The sequence below is a fragment of the Ranitomeya imitator genome, chromosome 1 (genome assembly GCF_032444005.1).
Source record: "Ranitomeya imitator isolate aRanImi1 chromosome 1, aRanImi1.pri, whole genome shotgun sequence".
NCBI classification, from domain to species: Eukaryota; Metazoa; Chordata; class Amphibia; order Anura; family Dendrobatidae; genus Ranitomeya; species Ranitomeya imitator.
Window position 1 is genome coordinate 383,043,085 of NC_091282.1, and position 20,490 is coordinate 383,063,574.

The 20,490-nt window shown below is 46.1% G+C and overlaps 1 long non-coding RNA gene across 1 annotated transcript in view; it reads left to right on the plus strand.

Annotated features, from left to right (window-relative positions):
- The window catches only part of LOC138674059 (uncharacterized), a 32,978-nt gene that overhangs the window by 535 nt on the left and 11,953 nt on the right, over nt 1-20,490 (plus strand). The gene's annotated exons all lie outside the window — the stretch shown is intronic.

Consider the following 20,490-nt stretch of genomic DNA (forward strand, 5'->3'; position numbering starts at 1 on the left):
CCGCAGTGCAAAACCGCTGCGGTTTTTACTGCGGATTTATCGCGTTTTCTATTGCGGATTTACATCTGCAGTTTTCTATTATGGAGCAGATGTAAAAATGCTGCGGATTCTGCAAAAAGAATTGACATGCTGCGGAAGATAAAACGCGTTTCAACGTGTTTTTTTCCGCAGCATAGGCACAGCGTTTTTGGTTTCCCATAGGTTTACATTGTACTGTAAACTCATGGGAAATTGCTACGGATCCGCATCGTGTGCACAGAGCCTAAGTGACTTTGGGCCACTAATTTCTATCCACTATAGAACAGGGAGCCCCACATCCAAACCAGGTATCTCCAGCCTGGCCCAAATGGGTTCTGGGCATCAGAACTGGCATCAAAGTGGGCAGTCGATTTTGGCCATTTGAATAAGTGGTGTTTTTAAGGGGTTAAATGACTGGGCCACTGATCTCACACTTAAAATACACAAATAGTGATGCCCTGCATCAAACCCAGGTCCCTCCAGCCTGACCCAAATGGGTTCTGGGCACCAGAACTGGCATCAAAGTGGGCAAACAGCCCATTTTCACAGATTTGAATAAGTATCTGATGTTTTTAAAAGGAACCTGTCACCCCCCAAATCCAAGATGAGCTAAGCCCACCAGCATCAGGGGCTTATCTACAGCATTCTGTAATACTGTAGATAAGCCTCCAATGTATCCTGAAAGATGAGGAAAAGGTTAGATTATACTCCCCCAGGGGCGGTCCGGTCCAATGGGTGTTTCGGTCCGGCGCCTCCCATCTTACGATGACGTCCTCTTGTCTTCACCCTGCGGCTCCAGCGTACTTTGTCTGCCCTGTTGAGGGCAGAGCAAAGTACTGCAGGGTGCTGGGAAAGGTCAGAGAGGCACTGCAGTACTTTGCTCTGCCCTCAACAGGGCAGACAAAGTACGCCGGAGCCACAGCGTGAAGACAAGAAGAGGACGTCATCGTAAGAAGATGGCAGTATACTACGTGACTGGGCAATATACTACGTGGACATGCATATTCTAGAATACCCGATACGTTAGAATTGGGCCACCATCTAGTCTTGTATAGTATCTTTTTACCCTTTTGTAAACACTGCCTACCTTTTTGGAGTAAAATATATAAAATTACTACCTTCGTTTCTCCTTGCTCTATAACGTACTGTCACGTTGAAGTGAATTGCGCCACTAATTGGTTTGGCTCCGGACCCGTTATAAAGAAATCGGAGCTGGTGGCATCAGAAATTGTCCTGCGCTTTTGGGGAAAACTGGCAGCGACGGATGGCGTTGATAATTATTGTTCCCGCCTGAGTGGGAGTAGTTATATCGCCCTTGCTGCAGTGTGCCCATTAGCCAGTACATAATAAGTCAGGGTTTCTGGCGACTATTTATCCTAGGTGTAGTACCCTGACTGACCTGAGGGTAAGGGGGTGCCAGAGAGCTGCAAGTTCCAAACCGGAAGTGGGATATAGATAAATCCCCTTCAGAAAAGAATCGGCGCAACCAAACAACCCCAGTTCAGGACATACTGATGTCAGCGATGGGGATGATAAAAATATCCTCCCTGTGATTCGTGACACGGGCCATCATTATCTATGTATTCTTAGTGTGAGATCAGTGGCCCAAAGTCATTTAGCCCCTTAAAGGGAACCTGTCACCCCGTTTTTTGAGATTGAGATATAAATACTGTTAAATAGGGCCTGCGCTGTGTGTTACTATAGTGTATGTAGTGTACCCTGATTCCCCATGTATGCCGAGAAATAACTTACCAAAGTCGCCGTTTTCGCCTGCCAATCAGGCTGGTCAGGTCGGGAGGGCGTGTTCACAGCGCTGGTTCTTCCTCAGCTTTACGTTGGTGGCGTAGTGGTGTCCGCATGTTGAGGTGACTAATCCACTGTGGGCACGTGAACAAGCAGCGCGCGATCTGCGCTGTCATCCCTTTCGTCGGTGGGGGCGGCCATCTTCCTGGGGCCGCGCGTGCGCAGATCGAGTGCTCTGCTGCACGGGGCTTCAGGAAAATGGCCGCGGGATGCCGCGCGTGCGCATTAGAGATCGCGGTGGCCATTTTCCCAAAGCCGAGATACTCAATCTCAAAAAACGGGGTGACAGGTTCCCTTTAAGAACATCAGTTACTTATTCAAATCTGTGAAAATGGTCTGTTTGCCCACTTTGATGCCAATTTTAGTGCCCTGAACCCATTTGGTCCATGCTGGAGGGATCTGTGTTTGATGCAGGGCATCGCTATCTCTGTATTCTTAGTGTGAGATCAGTGGCTCAAAGTCATTTAACCCCTTAAAAACATCAATTAATTATTAAAATCTGAGAAAATGAGCTGTTTGCCAACTTTGATGCCAGTTCTAATGCCCAGAATCCATTTGGGCCAGTCTGAAGAGACCTGTTTTTTATGTGGGGCTCCCTGTTCTATATGTACGCACTGTGGTTGTGGCCCAAAGGAATTTAACCCCATCAAGTCGCGGCCCTTTTTCATTTTTGCGTTTTCGTTTTTCACTTCCCTCCTTCCCTGAGCCATAACTTTTTTATTTTTCCATCAATTTGGCCATGTGAGGGCTTATTTTTTGCGGGACAAGTTGTACTTTTGAACGACACCATTGGTTTTACCATGTCTTTTACTAGAAAACGGGGAAAAAATTCCAAGTGTGGTGAAATTGCAAAAAAAGTGCAATCCCACACTTGTTTTTTGTTTGGCTTTTTTGCTAGGTTCATTAAATGCTAAAACTAACCTGCCATTGTGATTCTCTAGGTCATTATGAGGTCATAGACATCTAACTTCACTAGGTTATTTTTTATCTAAGTGGTGAAAAAAAATTCCAAACGTTGCTAAAAAAAAAAAAAAAGTGCCATTTTCCGATACCCGTAGCGTCTCCATTTTTCGTGATCTGGGGTCGGGTGAGGGCTTATTTTTTGCGTGCCGAGCTGATGTTTTTAATGATACCATTGTTCCGCAGATACGTTCTTTTGATCGCCCGTTACTGCATTTTAATGCAATGTCTCGGCGACCAAAAAAAAAACGTAATTCTGGCGTTTCGGATTTTTTTCTCGCTACGCCGTTTAGCGTTCAGGTTAATGCTTTTTTTTAATTGATAGATCGGGCGATTCTGAACACGGCGATACCAAATATGTGTATGTTTGAATTTTTTTTTATTGTTTTATTTAGGATGGGGCGAAAGGGGGGTGATTTAAACTTTTATATTTTTTATATTTTTTTTCATATTTTTAACCCCTTCATGACCCAGCCTATTTTGACCTTAATGACCTAGCCGTTTTTTGCAATTCTGACCAGTGTCCCTTTATGAGGTAATAACTCAGGAACGCTTCAACGGATCCTAGCGGTTCTGAGATTGTTTTTTCGTGACATATTGGGCTTCATGATAGTGGTAAATTTAGGTCAATAAATTATGCGTTTATTTGTGATAAAAACGGAAATTTGGCGAAAATTTTGAAAATTTCGCAATTTTCACAATTTGAATTTTTATTCTGTTAAACCAGAGAGTTATGTGACACAAAATAGTTAATAAATAACATTTCCCACATATTCACGTTAAACACCCTATTTTCTCTTCCATTATATATGCATGGGACAAACTTTCTAAAAGGAAAAGAGGATCCAACAAGAAAATTCTTCTCTAGAATACCCCTATAGATATTATTACGATTACCCAAAACACTGACCCCTCTCCCATGTGGCGAGAAAAAGGGATCCTAAAATTAAGCGATATTCATGATGGGGTTAAATTTATCAGTTTCAGCTCCTTGAAAGAAAAATTTAACATTCCCTCCTCAGCCTTTTTTCCTTATATGACACTGAAAGAATAAGCCCAAAATTTTATCATTAACCCCTTCATGACCCAGCCTATTTTGACCTTAAAGACCTTGCCGTTTTTTGCAATTCTGACCAGTGTCCCTTTATGAGGTAATAACTCAGGAACGCTTCAACGGATCCTAGCGGTTCTGAGATTGTTTTTTCGTGACATATTGGGCTTCATGTTAGTGGTAAATTTAGGTAAATAAATTCTGCGTTTATTTGTGATAAAAACGGAAATTTGGCGAAAATTTTGCAATTTTCACATTTTGAATTTTTATTCTGTTAAACCAGAGAGATATGTGACACAAAATAGTTAATAAATAACATTTCCCACATGTTTACTTTACATCAGCACAATTTTGGAAACAAAATTTTTTTTTGCTAGGAAGTTATAAGGGTTAAAATTTGACCAGCGATTTCTCATTTTTACAACGAAATTTACAAAACCATTTTTTTTAGGAACCACCTCACATTTGAAGTCAGTTTGAGGGGTCTATATGGCTGAAAATACCCAAAAGTGACACCATTCTAAAAACTGCACCCCTCAAGGTGCACAAAACCACATTCAAGAAGTTTATTAACCCTTCAGGTGCTTCACAGCAGCAGAAGCAACATGGAAGGAAAAAATGAACATTTAACTTTTTAGTCACAAAAATTATCTTTTAGCAACAATTTTTTTGATTTCACAATGGTAAAAGGAGAAACTGAACCACGAAAGTTGTTGTCCAATTTGTCCTGAGTACGCTGATACCTCATAGGTAGGGGTAAACCACTGTTTGGGCGCACGGCAGGGCTTGGAAGGGAAGGAGCGCCATTTGACTTTTTGAATTAAAAATTGGCTCCACTCTCTAGCGGACACCATGTCACGTTTGGAACGCCCCCGTGTGCCTAAAAATTGGAGCTCCCCCACAAGTGACCCCATTTTGGAAACTAGACACCCCAAGGAACTTATCTAGATGCATAGTGAGCACTTTGAACCCCCAGGTGCTTCACAAATTGATCCGTAAAAATGAAAAAGTACTTTTTTTCACAAAAATATTCTTTTAGCCTCATTTTTTTCATTTTCACATGGGCAGCAGGATAAAATGGATCCTAAAATTTGTTGGGCAATTTCTCCTGAGTACACCGATACCTCACATGTGGGGGTAAACCACTGTTTGGGCACATGCTAAGGCTCGGAAGGGAAGGAGCGCCATTTGACTTTTTGAAAAAATTATCTCCATCGTTAGCGGACACCATGTCGAGTTTGGAGAGCCCCTGTGTGCCTAAACATTGGAGCTCCCCTACAAGTGACCCAATTTTGGAAACTAGACCCCCCAAGGAACTTATCTAGATGCCTAGTGAGCACTTTAAACCCTCAGGTGCTTCACAAATTGATCTGTAAAAATGAAAAAGTACTTTTTTTTCACAAAAAATTTCTTTTCGCCTCAATTTTTTCATTTTCACATGGGCAATAGGATAAAATGGATCCTAAAATTTGTTGGGCAATTTCTCCCGAGTACGCCGGTACCTCATATGTGGGAGTAAACCACTGTTTGGGCACACGGCAGGGCTCGGAAGGGAAGGCGTGCCATTTGACTTTTTGAATGGAAAATTAGCTCCAATTGTTAGCGGACACCATGTCGCGTTTGGAGAGCCCCTGTGTGCCTAAACATTGGAGCTCCCCCACAAGTGACCCCATTTTGGAAACTAGACCCCCCCAAGGAACTTATCTAGATGCATATTGAGCACTTTAAACCCCCAGCTGCTTCACAGAAGTTTATAACGCAGAGCCATGAAAATAAAAAATAACTTTTCTTTCCTCAAAAATGATTTTTTAGCCTGGAATTTCCTATTTTGCCAAAGGTTATAAGGAGAAATTGGACCCCAAATGTTGTTGTCCAGTTTGTCCTGAGTACGCTGATACTCCATATGTGGGGGTAAACCACTGTTTGGGCGCACGGCAGGGCTCGGAAGGGAAGGCACGCCATTTGGCTTTTTAAATGGAAAATTAGCTCCAATCATTAGCGGACACCATGTCACGTTTGGAGAGCCCTTGTGTGCCTAAACATTGGAGATCCCCCACAAATGACCCCATTTTGGAAACTAGACCCCCAAAGGAACTAATCTAGATGTGTGGTGAGGACTTTGAACCCCCAAGTGCTTCACAGAAGTTTATAACGCAGAGCCATGAAAATGAAATAAAAAATTATTTTCTCAAAAATGATCTTTTAGCCTGCAATTTTTTATTTTCCCAAGGGTAACAGGAGAAATTTGACCCCAAAAGTTGTTGTCCAGTTTCTCCTGAGTACGCTGATACCCCATGTGTGGGGGTAAACCACTGTTTGGGCACACGTCGGGGCTCAGAAGTGAAGGTAGTGACTTTTGAAATGCAGACTTTGATGGAATGGTCTGCGGGTGTCACGTTGCGTTTGCAGAGCCCCTGGTGTGCCTAAACAGCAGAAACCCCCCACAAGTGACCCCATTTTAGAAACTAGACCCCCCCAAGGAACTTATCTAGATATGTGGTGAGCACTTTGAACCCCCAAGTGCTTCACAGATGTTTACAACGCAGAGCCGTGAAAATAAAAAATCATTTTTCTTTCCTCAAAAATGATGTTTTAGCAAGCATTTTTTTATTTTCACAAGGGTAACAGGAAAAATTGGACCCCAGTAGTTGTTGCGCAGTTTGTCCTGAGTATGCTGGTACCCCATATGTGGGGGTAAACCACTGTTTGGGCACACGTCGGGGCTCGGAATTGAGGGAGCACCATTAGACTTTTTGAATACAAGATTGGCTGGAATCAATGGTGGCGCCATGTTGCGTTTGGAGACCCCTGATGTGCCTAAACAGTGGAAACCCCTCAATTCTAACTCCAACACTAACCCCCCCACACCCCTAAATCTAATCCCATCTGTAGCCATAACCCTAATCACAACCCTATCCGCAACACACCCCTAACCCTAACCCCAACACACCCCTAACCCTAACCACAACACTAATTCCAACCCTAACCCTAAGGCTATGTGCCCACGTTGCGGATTCGTGTGAGATTTTTCAGCACCATTTTTGAAAAATCCGCGGGTAAAAGGCACTGCGTTTTACCTGCGGATTTACCGTGGATTTCCAGTGTTTTTTGTGCGGATTTCACCTGCGGATTCCTATTGAGGAACAGGTGTAAAACGCCGCGGAATCCGCACAAAGAATTGACATGCTGCGGAAAATACAACGCAGCGTTTCCGCGTGGTATTTTCCGCACCATGGGCACAGCGGATTTGGTTTTCCATAGGTTTACATGGTACTGTAAACCTGATGGAACACTGCTGCGGATCCGCAGCCAAATCCGCACCGTGTGCACATGGCCTAATTCTAAAGGTATGTGCACACGCTGCGGAAAACGCTGCGGATCCGCAGCAGTTTCCCATGAGTTTACAGTTCAATGTAAACCTATGGAAAACAAAAATCGCTGTACACATGCTGCAGAAAAACTGCACGGAAACGCAGTGGTTTACATTCCGCAGCATGTCGCTTTCTGCGGATTCCACAGCGGTTTTACAACTGCTCCAATAGAAAATCGCAGTTGTAAAACTGCAGTGAAATGCGCAGAAAAACCGCGGTAAATCTGCCATAAATCCGCAGCGGTTTAGCACTGCGGATTTATCAAATCCGCAGCGGAAAAATCCGCAGAGGACCAGAATACGTGTGCACATACTGATACCATAACCCTAACCCTACCCCTAGCCCTAGTTCTTACCCCAACCTTAGTGGAAGAAAAAAAAAAATCTTTATTTTATTATTGTCCCTACCTATGGGGGTGACAAAGGGGGGGTCATTCAGTATTTTTTTTATTTTGATCACTGCGATAGGTTTTATCGCAGTGATCAAAATGCACTTGAAATGAATCTGCCAGCCGGTAGATTCGGCGGGCGCACTACGCATGCGCCCGCCATTTTGGAAGATGGCGGCGCCCAGGAAAGAAGACAGGAGGCTCGGTAAGTATGATGGGGTGGGGGTGGAGCACGGGGGGTAAATCGGAGCACGGGGGGGTGGATCGGAGCACGGGGGGTGCATTGGAGCATCGGGGGGTGGATCGGACTGCAGGGGGGGTGGATCGGAGTGCAGGGGGGGTGGTTGGAGCACGGGGGGGTGATTGGAGCACGGGGGTGAGCGGACAGGAGGACGGAGGGGAGCGGAGCAGTGTAAAGGACAGATCGGAGGGCTGGGGGGGCGATCGGTGGGGTGGGGGCACATCAATGTTTCCAGCCATGGCCGATGGTATTGCAGCATCGGCCATGGCTGGATTGTAATATTTCACCAGTTATAATAGGTGAAATATTACAATTCGTTCTGATTGGCAGTTTCACTTTCAACAGCCAATCAGCGATCGTAGCCACGGGGGGGTGAAGCCACCCCCCGTGGGCTAAACTACCACTCCCCCTGTCCCTGCAGATCGGGTGAAATGGGAGTTAACCCTTTCACCGGATCTGCAGGGACGCGATCATTCTGTGACACAGCATATGCGTCACAGGTCGGATTGGCACCGACTTTCATGACGCATACGCTGTGTCACAGGTCGGGAAGGGGTTAAAAACATTTTTTTTACTTGTGCCATGCTTCAATAGCCTCCATGGGAGGCTAGAAGCTGGCACCACTTGATCGGCTCAGCTACATAACAGCGATCATCAGATCGCTGCTATGTAGCTGAAATGCAGGTGTGCTGTGAGCGCCGACCACAGGGGGGCGCTCACAGCAGGCCTGCATCAGTAACCATAGAGGTCTCAAGGACCTCTATGGTTACCTTCCTGATGCATCGCCGACCCCCGATCATGTGACGGGGGTCGGCGATTACGTCATTTCCGGCCGCCCGGCCGGATGCGGTAGTTAAATGCCGCTGTCTGTGTTTGACAGCGGCAACTAACAGGTTAATAGCGGCGGGTGAATAGCGATTTCACCCGCCGCTATTGCGCGCACATGTCAGCCGTACAAAACAGCTGACATGTCGCGACTTTGATGTGGGCTCACCGCCGGAGCCCACATCAAAGGGGGTGACACGGCATGCGCCGTAGTAGTACGGCGCATGTCGTGAAGGGGTTAAAGAAGTCCTCTACTATAACTTTTTTTTTTTTCCATAAATCTTGCTATTATGTGCCACTGAAAACACCCACTGTGTTTATTTTAGCAATATTACCTTTTATCATGCTGTAGCAGCACATCTTCAGTGCTGGATCCAGCTCTCATGGGGTTAATCGACAACTTCCTTTCTCCTGACTTATTGTGCTCTAATACTACAAGTTCCATGATGCATTGCACTGGCTTCTAAAGGCCCCGTCACACATAGCGAGATCGCTAGCGAGATCGCTGCTGAGTCACAAGTTTTGTGACGCAACAGCGATCTCAGTAGCGATCTCGCTATGTGTGACACGTACCAGCGATCAGGCCCCTGCTGTGAGATCGCTGGTCGTGTCGGAATGGCCTGGGCCATTTTTTGATCGTTGAGGTCCCGCTGACATCGCTGAATCGGCGTGTGTGACGCCGATTCAGCGATGTCTTCGCTGGTAACCAGGGTAAACATCGGGTAACTAAGCGCAGGGCGGCGCTTAGTAACCCGATGTTTACCCTGGTTACCATCCTAAAAGTAAAAAAACAAACGCTACATACTTACCTATCGCTGTCTGTCCTCGGCGCTCTGCTTCTCTGGTCTGGCTGTGAGCGCCGGTCAGCCGGAAAGCAGAGCGGTGACGTCACCGCTCTGCTTTCCGGCCGCTGTGCTCACAGCCAGACCAGAGAAGCAGAGCGCCGAGGACAGACAGCGATAGGTAAGTATGTAGCGTTTTTTTTTTTACTTTAACGATGGTAACCAGGGTAAACATCGGGTTACTAAGCGCCGCCCTGCGCTTAGTTACCCGATGTTTACCCTGGTTACCGGGGACCTCGGGGTCGCTGGAGAGCGGTCTGTGTGACAGCTCTCCAGCGACCAAACAGCGACGCTGCAGCGATCCGGATCGTTGTCGGTATCGCTGCAGCGTCGCTATGTGTGACGGGGCCTTAAGCCCGAACCTACCACACCCACTCCAAAACACACCCAAACCTCCCTCTCCAAAATGATTTGTGATGTCATTTCTCGTCCAACCTCCTCTTTTACATTTGTCCAACCCACACTCCATTACACACAGATAGATAGATACAGAGATAGATCTATATATCTATTTCCATAGATATGTCCATATCCATGTTTCTAAACCCCTTCAGCTTTTTTTGTTTATCGCTCCCCTTCTTTCCAGAGCCATATTTTTTCCGTCAGTATGGCCATGTGAGGGCTTGTCTTTTGCAGGACAAGTTGTATTTTTGAACGACATCATTGGTTTTACCATGTCGTGTAACCCCACACTTGTTATTTGCTTGGCTTTTTTGCTAGGTTCACTAAATGCTAAGGCTGTGTGCACACGTTGCAGATTTGATTGCAGTTCCGATTTGCCGCATGGAATTGCATTAAATCCGCAGTGTAGTGCACAACCAATGTAAGTCTATGGGAGCCGAAGACTTGTTGTGCACATGCTGCGGAAAAAGCCGCACCGAAACGCCGCTTTTTTTTTCCGCAGCATGTCACTACTTTTGTGCGGAACTGCAGCGTTTTTGCACCCATAGACTTGCATTGAGTTGGGCACATCCGCAGGAAAACCGCAGATGTAAAAAAGATCTGCAGTTTTGCTGCAGATGTGGGCCCAAGAAACGCTACAGTTCGGGAGGAGGGAAGTGTGTGGGTGGTGACTGTGTGTGTGGGGTCTGCGGGCTGTTCGGGTGTATGCAGGCGGGGTCTGCGGGCTGTTCAGAACTGTGCGGGGCTGTCTGGGTGTGTGCGGGACTGTTTGGGTGTGTGCGGGACTGTTTGGGTGTGTGGGGGACTGTTTGGGTGTGTGCGGGACTGTCTGGGTGTGTGCGGGACTGTCTGGGTGTGTGCGGGACTGTCTGGGTGTGTGGGGGACTGTTTGGGTGTGCGTGACTGTTTGGGTGTGTGCGGTGCTGTGCGGGACTGTTCGGGTGTGTGCGGGGGGTCTTTGGGTGTGTGTGTGAAGGCATCATCCGATGGGACTACAAGTACGCAGCATCCAATCTGTAGCTAATCTGGATGTAATCCGGACAGTGGACATGCACCCTACACTATACATACATCTATCAATATATATATATATAGATAAGAAAAAATGAGTGCAGCACACTGCTCACCGGTGGGTGCCAAGCCTCCCAGACAAGACCATCCTCATGTCCATCCAAGTAATATGTCAAACAAAAAAGAAGTGAAGGGAGTGCTGCCTTCTTTTTTGTTTGAAATATATATATATATCCATATATATCTATCCAGATATATCTATAGATAGATATATGAATAGATAGATGTATGCATCTATAGATCGATCTATATGTAGATCTGTCTATCCATCTCGTCTATCTGTCTATCTGTGTGTAATGGAGTGTGGGTTGGACAAATGTAAAAGAGGAGATTGGACAATGTTATGACATCACAAATTTTTTTTTTATTGTTCAATAATACATCTTTATTTAGCTTTCAAAAACACATACAAAATGCATAAAAACCGCGCAAATACCGCACCAAAAACGAATTTAAAAATGCATCAAAACCACACCAAAAACTGCATCAAAACCGCGCAAAAACTGCATCAAAAACGCACCAAAACTGCACCAAAAATTGCATGAAAACTGCACCAAAAACGAATAAAATGCATTGAAGCCGTGCAAAAACTGCATCAAAACCGCACCAAAAATGCACCAAAACTGCATTAAAAACGGCATCAAAGCCGCACCAAAAACGGATAAAAAATGCATTGAAACCGCACCAAAAAGGCATCAAAGCTGCACCAAAAACTGCATCAAAAACGCACCAAAAACTGCAAACACTACATCGAAAACTGTACCCAAAACTGCATAAAAAACCGCACCAAAACTGCATCAAAAACTGCATAAAAAACCGCACCAAAACTGCATCAAAAACTGCACCAAAACTGCATCAAAAACCGCACCAAAAACTGCATCAAAACCGTGCTAAAGCTATGTGCACAAGTTGCGGATTTGGCTTAGGAATTTCTGGCGCGGATTCTGCCTCTCCTGGCAGAAAACGCACCTGTGGATTTGTCACGTTTTTGTGCGGTTCCACAGCGGTTTTTTGTGCAGTTTTGCTGCGGTTTTCTTGCGGATTTGCTGCGGTTTTTACACCTGCGGTTTGCTATAATGGAATGGGTACAAAAACGCTGCAGATTCACAAAAAAGAAGTGACATGCTACTTCTTTTAAACCGCAGCGTTTCCGCAGCGGATTTTCCGCAAAGTGTGCACAGCAATTTTTTTTTCTCATTGTTTTACATTGTACTGTAAATCAATTGCAGATCTGCAGCGTTTCTGCACCTCAAAAAAACGCTGCGGATCCGCAGAGAATCCGCAACGTGTGCACATACTCTTAGGCTATGTGCACACGTAAGAAAAGAGGAGCAGAATTTTCTGCACAAAATCCGCATCTCCTGGCAGAATACGCAGCTGCGGCTCAGCCGCGGTTTTTGTGCGAATTTAGTGCGGGTTTTTGTGTGGAATTGATGCGGAATTTGTGCCGATTTTCTGCAGTTTTTACCACTGCGGATTTCTATTAATTGAGGGGTGCAGAAACGCTGCAGATCCGCACAAAAGAAGTGACATGCACTTCTTTGAAATCTGCAGCGTTTCTGCTCTGATTTTTCTGCATCATGTGCACAGCTCTTTTTTTTCACATTGATTTACATTGTATTGTAAATGACAGTGCGGATCTGCAGCGTTTCTGCGCGGAAAAAATCGCTGCAGATCTGCACTAAATCTGCATCGTGTGCACACAGCCAAAAACTGCATCAAAACCGCACCAAAAACGAATAAAAAATGCATCGGAACCTCGCAAAAACGACATCAAAGACATCAAAACTGCACGAAAAAACTGCATTGAAAACCACCAAAACTGCATCAAAAACCGCAACAAAACTGCATCAAAAACCGCAACAAAAACTGCATAAGGGTATGTGCACACATTGCGGATTCTCTGCGGATCTGCAGAGTTTTTTGCGGTGCAGAAACGCTGCAGATCCGCAATTGATTTACAGTACAATGTAAATCGATGAGAAAAAAAAAAAAGCTGTGCACACGTTGCGGAAAATCCAGTGCGGAAACGCTGCGGATTAAAAGAAGTAGCATGTCACTTCTTTTTTGCGTATCTGCAGCGTTTTTGTATAGAAATCCGCAGGGGTAAATAACGCAGTAAATCCGCAGCAAAAACGCACAAAAATCGCTGCGGATCCGCACAGAAAACGCGACAAATCTGCAGCTGCGTTTTCTGCCAGGAGATGCAGAATCCGCACCAGAAATTCCTAAGGCTAAACTGCAACGTGTGCACATAGCCTGAAAACTGCACCAAAAACTGCATAAAAAACGCATCAAAAACTGAATCAAAACCGTGCAAAAACGCAGCTGCGTTTTCTGCCAGGAGATGCAGATTTTGTGCAGAAAATTCTGCACCCAAATCTGCAACGTGTGCACGCAGCCTGAGGCTATGTGCACACGTTGCGTAATGCAGAATTTTCTGCACAAAATCCGCATCTCCTGGCAGAAGGTGCAGGTTTGCAGCGGATTTTCTGCGGTTTTTCCCACTGCGGATTTCTATAATGGAAGGGTGCAGAAACGCTGCAGATCCACGCAAAAGAAGTGACATGCACTTTTAAATCCGCAGCGTTTCCGCGTGGATTTTTCCGCACCATCTGCATAGCTTTTTTTTTCCCATTGATTTACATTGTGCTGTACATCACAGTGCGGATCTGCACGGTTTCTGCGCGGAAAAATCTGTTGCGGATCCGCACTAAATCCGTATCGTGTGCACATAGCCTAAAACTGACCTACCTGCCATTATGATGGTATGTGCACACGTTGCAGATTTGCCTGCGGATTTTTCTGCACTAAATCCGCAGCTCTTGGCAGAAAATACTGACGTTTTTGATGCGGTTTTGTATGCGTTTTTGAAAGCTAAATAAAGATGTATTATTGAACGAAAAAAAAAAAAGATTTGTCATGTCTTGTCCAACCCACACTCCATTGCACACATAGACAGAGATAGATAGACAGACAGACAGATAGATAGACAGATGGAATGAGATAGGTAGATGTAGATAGATATATGGATAGTTAGGCTACTTTCACACATCAGGTTTTTGCCGTCAGGCATAATCTGGCGAGTTTTGAAAAAAACGGATCCTTTTTTTTTTTTTTTTTACCGGATCCGTTTTTTTTCTCATAGAGTTGTAGTAGCGCTGGATTGCGCCTGATGGCCACACGTTTTATCCGTTTTTTGCCGGATCCGTCAAAAGAAACTTTGTAGCGGACGGAGAAAACGTACAGAAAAACGTTTTTGTTTCTGTCCGGCGAAAAAACGTGCAGCGACGGATCCGGAAAAAAATGTATGAAACAGATGTGACATGATGAATCCGGCCTCCGAATCCGGTTTTTCATGCATTTTTTCCATTGAAATCATGCACATCTTCCGTTCACTCTCGCTTTCTCTCTAAAAAAAACAAACGGATCAATTGCATCAGTTTTTCACTATTTGCAACAGATCCGTTTTTTCAAAAATTCGCCCTATCCTGCCTGAGGGAAACAAACTGGTGTGTGAAAGTAGCCTAACTATCCATATATCCATCTACATACAGTGGGGCAAAAAAGTATTTAGTCAGTCAGCAATAGTGCAAGTTCCACCACTTAAAAAGATGAGAGGCGTCTGTAATTTACATCTTAGGTAGACCTCAACTATGGGAGACAAACTGAGAAAAAAAATCCAGAAAATCACATTGTCTGTTTTTTTAACATTTTATTTGCATATTATGGTGGAAAATAAGTATTTGGTCACAAACAAACAATCAAGATTTCTGGCTCTCACAGACCTGTAACTTCTTCTTTAAGAGTCTCCTCTTTCCTCCACTCATTACCTGTAGTAATGGCACCTGTTTAAACTTGTTATCAGTATAAAAAGACACCTGTGCACCCCCTCAAACAGTCTGACTCCAAAGTCCACTATGGTGAAGACCAAAGAGCTGTCAAAGGACACCAGAAACAAAATTGTAGCCCTGCACCAGGCTGGGAAGACTGAATCTGCAATAGCCAACCAGCTTGGTGTGAAGAAATCAACAGTGGGAGCAATAATTAGAAAATGGAAGACATACAAGACCACTGATAATCTCCCTCGATCTGGGGCTCCACGCAAAATCCCACCCGTGGGGTCAGAATGATCACAAGAACGGTGAGCAAAAATCCCAGAACCACGCGGGGGGACCTAGTGAATGAACTGCGGAGAGCTGGGACCAATGTAACAAGGCCTACCATAAGTAACACACTACGCCACCATGGACTCAGATCCTGCAGTGCCAGACGTGTCCCACTGCTTAAGCCAGTACATGTCCGGGCCCGTCTGAAGTTTGCTAGAGAGCATTTGGATGATCCAGAGGAGTTTTTGGAGAATGTCCTATGGTCTGATGAAACCAAACTGGAACTGTTTGGTAGAAACACAACTTGTCGTGTTTGGAGGAAAAAGAATACTGAGTTGCATCCATCAAACACCATACCTACTGTAAAGCATGGTGGTGGAAACATCATGCTTTGGGGCTGTTTCTCTGCAAAGGGGCCAGGACGACTGATCCGGGTACATGAAAGAATGAATGGGGCCATGTATCATGAGATTTTGAGTGCAAACCTCCTTCCATCAGCAAGGGCATTGAAGATGAAACGTGTCTGGGTCCTTCAACATGACAATGATCCAAAGCACACCGCCAGGGCAACGAAGGAGTGGCTTCGTAAGAAGCATTTCAAGGTCCTGGAGTGGCCTAGCCAGTCTCCAGATCTCAACCCTATAGAAAACCTTTGGAGGGAGTTGAAAGTCCGTGTTGCCAAGCGAAAAGCCAAAAACATCACTGCTCTAGAGGAGATCTGCATGGAGGAATGGGCCAACATACCAACAACAGTGTGTGGCAACCTTGTGAAGACTTACAGAAAACGTTTGACCTCTGTCATTGCCAACAAAGGATATATTACAAAGTATTGAGATGAAATTTTGTTTCTGACCAAATACTTATTTTCCACCATAATATGCAAATAAAATGTTAAAAAAACAGACAATGTGATTTTCTGGATTTTTTTTCTCAGTTTGTCTCCCATAGTTGAGGTCTACCTATGATGTAAATTACAGACGCCTCTCATCTTTTTAAGTGGTGGAACTTGCACTATTGCTGACTGACTAAATACTTTTTTGCCCCACTGTATATCCATCAGGCAGGATCCGGCGAATTTTTGAAAAAACGGATCCGTTGCAAATAGTGAAAAACTGATGCAACTGATCTGTTTGATTTTTTGAGAGAGAGACCGACCAGAATGGAAAATGTGCATGATCTGAATGGAAAAATGCATGAAAAACTGGATTCGGAGGCCGGATTCATCATTTCACATCTCAGTTTCATACGTTTTTCGCTGAATCCGTCGCTGGGCGTTTTTTCGCCGGACAGAAGCAAGAACGTTTTTCTGTACGTTTTCTCCATCCGCTGGAAACAGCTGTTCTGACGGATCCAGCAAAAAACGGATGAAACGTGACACCATCAGGCGTAATCCGGCGCTAATACAACTCTATGAGAAAAAAACGAAGCCGGCGGAAAAAAACCGAGGATCTGTTTTTTCAAAACTTACCGAATTGTGCCTGACGGCAAAAACATGATGTGTGACAGCAGCCAGATATATTGATAGATACATCTATGTATCTATAGATATATCTATCTATAAATATATCTATAGATCGATATAGCCATAGTTATTCATCTATAGATATAACCATAGTTATCCATGTATAGATATATAGATTTATCTATGGATATATCTATCGATATATCCATAGATATATAATAGCAAGGCCTATGTTTCTTACTGAACGTTTAATTAAAAAAAAAATGGCGTGGGCTCCCGCGCAATTTTCTGCGCCAGAGGGTGAAAGCCGACGGCCCGGGGCCAATATTTGTAGCCTGGGAAAGGGGTAATACCCATGGCCCCCTCCCAGGCTATGAATATTAGCCTGCAGCTGCCTGCGTAGCCTTTACTGGCTATTAAAATAGGGGGACCCCCCAAAAAATTTTTTACAAGGGGTCCCCCTATATTTTATAGCCAGAAAGGCTACACAGACAGCTGCAGGCTGATATTCATAGCCTAGAGAGGGGCCGTGGATATTGAAACCCCCCCCCCCCCGGCTACAAATAACATCCGCCCCAGAAATGGCGCATCTGTGAGATGCGCCAATTCCGGCACTTAGCCCCTCTCTTCCCACTCCCGAGTAGCGGTGGTATTAATGTCACCTTGCTATTGTAAGGTGACATTAAGCCGGGTTAATAATGGAGAGGCGTCAATAAGACGCCTATCCATTATTAGTCCTATAGTCAGGGCCGTATTTAGAGTTTTTGCTGCCCTAGGCACTTTTCGTGCTGCCTCCCCCATTGGTGAGTATGACTAATGCAGACACTGTCGGCAGTGACTTAGGCTACTTTCACATCAGTGATTTTTGACATTTGGAGCAGATCCGGCATTTTTTCCGCATCCGTAATGGATCACTTATGGCAACACTGTGTTTGGCCTCATTCATTCCCTATGGGACTTGCGGCACTTTCGGTTTTGCTGCGATCCGGCAAATGCGGTACTTGCAGCAACAGGAAAAAAAATGCTGCTAGCAGTGTTTTTTTTTTGTCTCACCTCAAGTGCCGCACATGTCCGCAAGTCCCATAGGGAATGAATGAGGCCGAACGCAGAGTTGCCGGCCTGTAAGTGATATGTTACGCGACAGATGCGGAAAAACTGCAGTATCTGCCGCGAACGGAGAAAATCGCTGATGTGAAAGTAGCCTCAGCAAACCTTTCCATTAGTTGTCATGTGAGAATCTGGTGGATCTCATACACAGTACATGGTCAGTTGATTCTGCCACGGTTGCAAGGTTTGGCTGACAGGTTTTTAAGGGGAACCTGTCAGTCGATTCATACTACCAAAACTACGGGCAGCATCACTCAGACTGCAAACAGGGAAGTTTATCTCTGCAATGCTGGGACGTTTCAGAGAGAATAGTTTGAAGAGCTGGATGGGTAATTTAGTGAGAGAACGGACTAATCTGTGGGCTTCTCACTCCATGTCTCTAGATCAGGCGTGGGCAATTTATTTTCCCGAGGGGCCAGATGAAAGACCATGACTGTTGTGGAGGCCGAACCAATAGCATGAAAATAATTCTACTCAATATTAATTAATATTAATTGTATCACTTAATATTGAGCAGAATTAAGTATGCTGACACCCCCTATATATCTTTAAACCCCCCACAGCCCCTTAAATACAGCATGAGCCCCACACAGCCTCCCCATATACAGCATGAGACCAGCCTCTCCTCAGCAGCCTCCCCTCTCCTCACCAGCCTCTCACATCCTCCCATCACCAGCCTCCCCTCTCCTCAGCAGCCTCCCCTCACCAGCCTCTCATCTCCTCTCAGCAGCCTCCCCTCACCAGCCTCTCATCGCCTCCTCAGCAGCCTCCCATGTCCTCTCCTCAGCAGCCTCCCCTCACCAGCCTCTCATGTCCTCTCCTCAGCAGCCTCCCCTCACCAGCCTCTCATGTCCTCTCCTCAGCAGCCTCCCCTCACCAGCCTCTCATGTCCTCTCAGCAGCCTCCCCTCACCAGCCTCTCATCTCCTCTCCTCAGCAGCCTCCCCTCACCAGCCTCTCATCTCCTCTCCATTCCAGCCTCTCCTCTCCTTTCCAGCCTCTCCTCTCCTTTCCAGCCTCTCCTCTCCAGCCTCTCCTCTCCTTTCCAGCCTCTCCTCTCCAGCTTCTCCTCTCCAGCCTCTCCTTTCCAGCTTCTCTCCAGCCTCTTCTCTCCTTTCCAGCCTCTCATCTCCTTTCCCGCCTCTCCTCTCCTGCCTCTCATCTCCTTTCCAGCCTCTCCTCTCCTGCCTCTCATCTCCTTTCCAGCCTCTCATCTCCTTTCCAGCCTCTCCTTTCCAGCCTCTCCTCTCCTGCCTCTCATCTCCTTTCCAGCCTCTCCTCTCCTTACCAGCCTCTCCTCTCCTTTCCAGCCTCTCCTCTCCTTTCCAGCCTCTCCTCTCCTGCCTCTCATCTCCTTTCCAGCCTCTCATCTCCTTACCAGCCTCTCCTCTCCTGCCTCTCCTCTCCTTTCCAGCCTCTCCTCTCCTGCCTCTCATCTCCTTTCCAGCCTCTCCTCTCCTGCCTCTCATCTCCTTTCCAGCCTCTCCTCTCCTTACCAGCCTCTCCTTTCCAGCCTCTCCTGCCTCTCATCTCCTTTCCAGCCTCTCATCTCCTTTCCAGCCTCTCCTTACCAGCCTCTCATCTCCTCTCCTTTCCAGCCTCTCATTTCCAGCCTCTCCTTTCCAGCCTCTCCTCTCCTGCCTATCATCTCCTTTCCAGCCTCTCCTTACCAGCCTCTCCTCTCCTTACCAACCTCTCCTCTCCTTTCCAGCCTCTCCTCTCCTTTCCAGCCTCTCCTCTCCTGCCTCTCATCTCCTTTCCAGCCTCTCCTCTCCTTACCAGCCTCTCCTGCCTCTCCTCTCCTTTCCAGCCTCTCCTCTCCTGCCTCTCATCTCCTTTCCAGCCTCTCCTCTCCTGCCTCTCATCTCCTTACCAGCCTCTCATCCCCTCCCCTTAGCAGCCTCCCCTCTCCTCACTCACTCACATTAGCAGACTCCCGTCTCCTCTCTCACCTCACTCCTCTCTGCAGCTTCCTCTCCTCTGAGTCCTCACACAGACACACACTGCTCGCCTCCTCTCCCTGCTCACCGCCGACTTCAGTATCTTCTCCCACAAACATTACCTGCTTCTCTGCAGTCTGCTCCAGTGCTCTTACATTAAGAAGAGCGCGCAGTGTGTCACATGACCGGCGTCAGGAGGAACATGATGCACTTGGGCTGCTGCTGCTTAAAGGTACAGCACCCATTTCTGCCCCATACAGTAGTCAGGGCAGCAATGCCCTGATGGCGGCCTTGCGCCCGAGACCCCCTCCCCCCGCAGCAGCTGGGACTGAGGTGGGTGGGCGGGGGGACCCCCGGACTTAAAAACTTGTTCAGGTGCCGCCCCCCTGCATTGTCCCCGCCCTAGGCACGTGCCCTCAAGTGCCTAGTGGCAAATACGGCCCTGCCTATAGTAGTGAAAGAGTTAAAAAATAAATAAAGACACAGCCTGTAAAAAGTATTTTAATATTCTTAATTTAACCATACTTACCATACTCGATCGCCTGCAAATAAATTAAAATAATAAACCAACCGTATACTACCTGTCCGCCGTAGTCCAATTAATAACGAGTGTCCCACGACGATCTCCCCTATAGAACAGTGACATCGGGTGATGTCCCCGCTCTGTAGGATCTCCAGTGACATACTGACAGGAGACAATGGCTCTTGCAGTGCATCACTGAGGTTACCTCAGTTCAGGGTGTTACTTTATGGCATTGCTGCGTGGGAACTTCCTCAGACAGCAGTGCCAGAAGTGAGACTAGAGACTATTTTCTCACAGGGGCGTAGGAATACATTGTGGGGAATACATTGTGGAAGGATACCTTCCGTCATTTTATTCCTGGAGCCCCTGGAGAGCGGT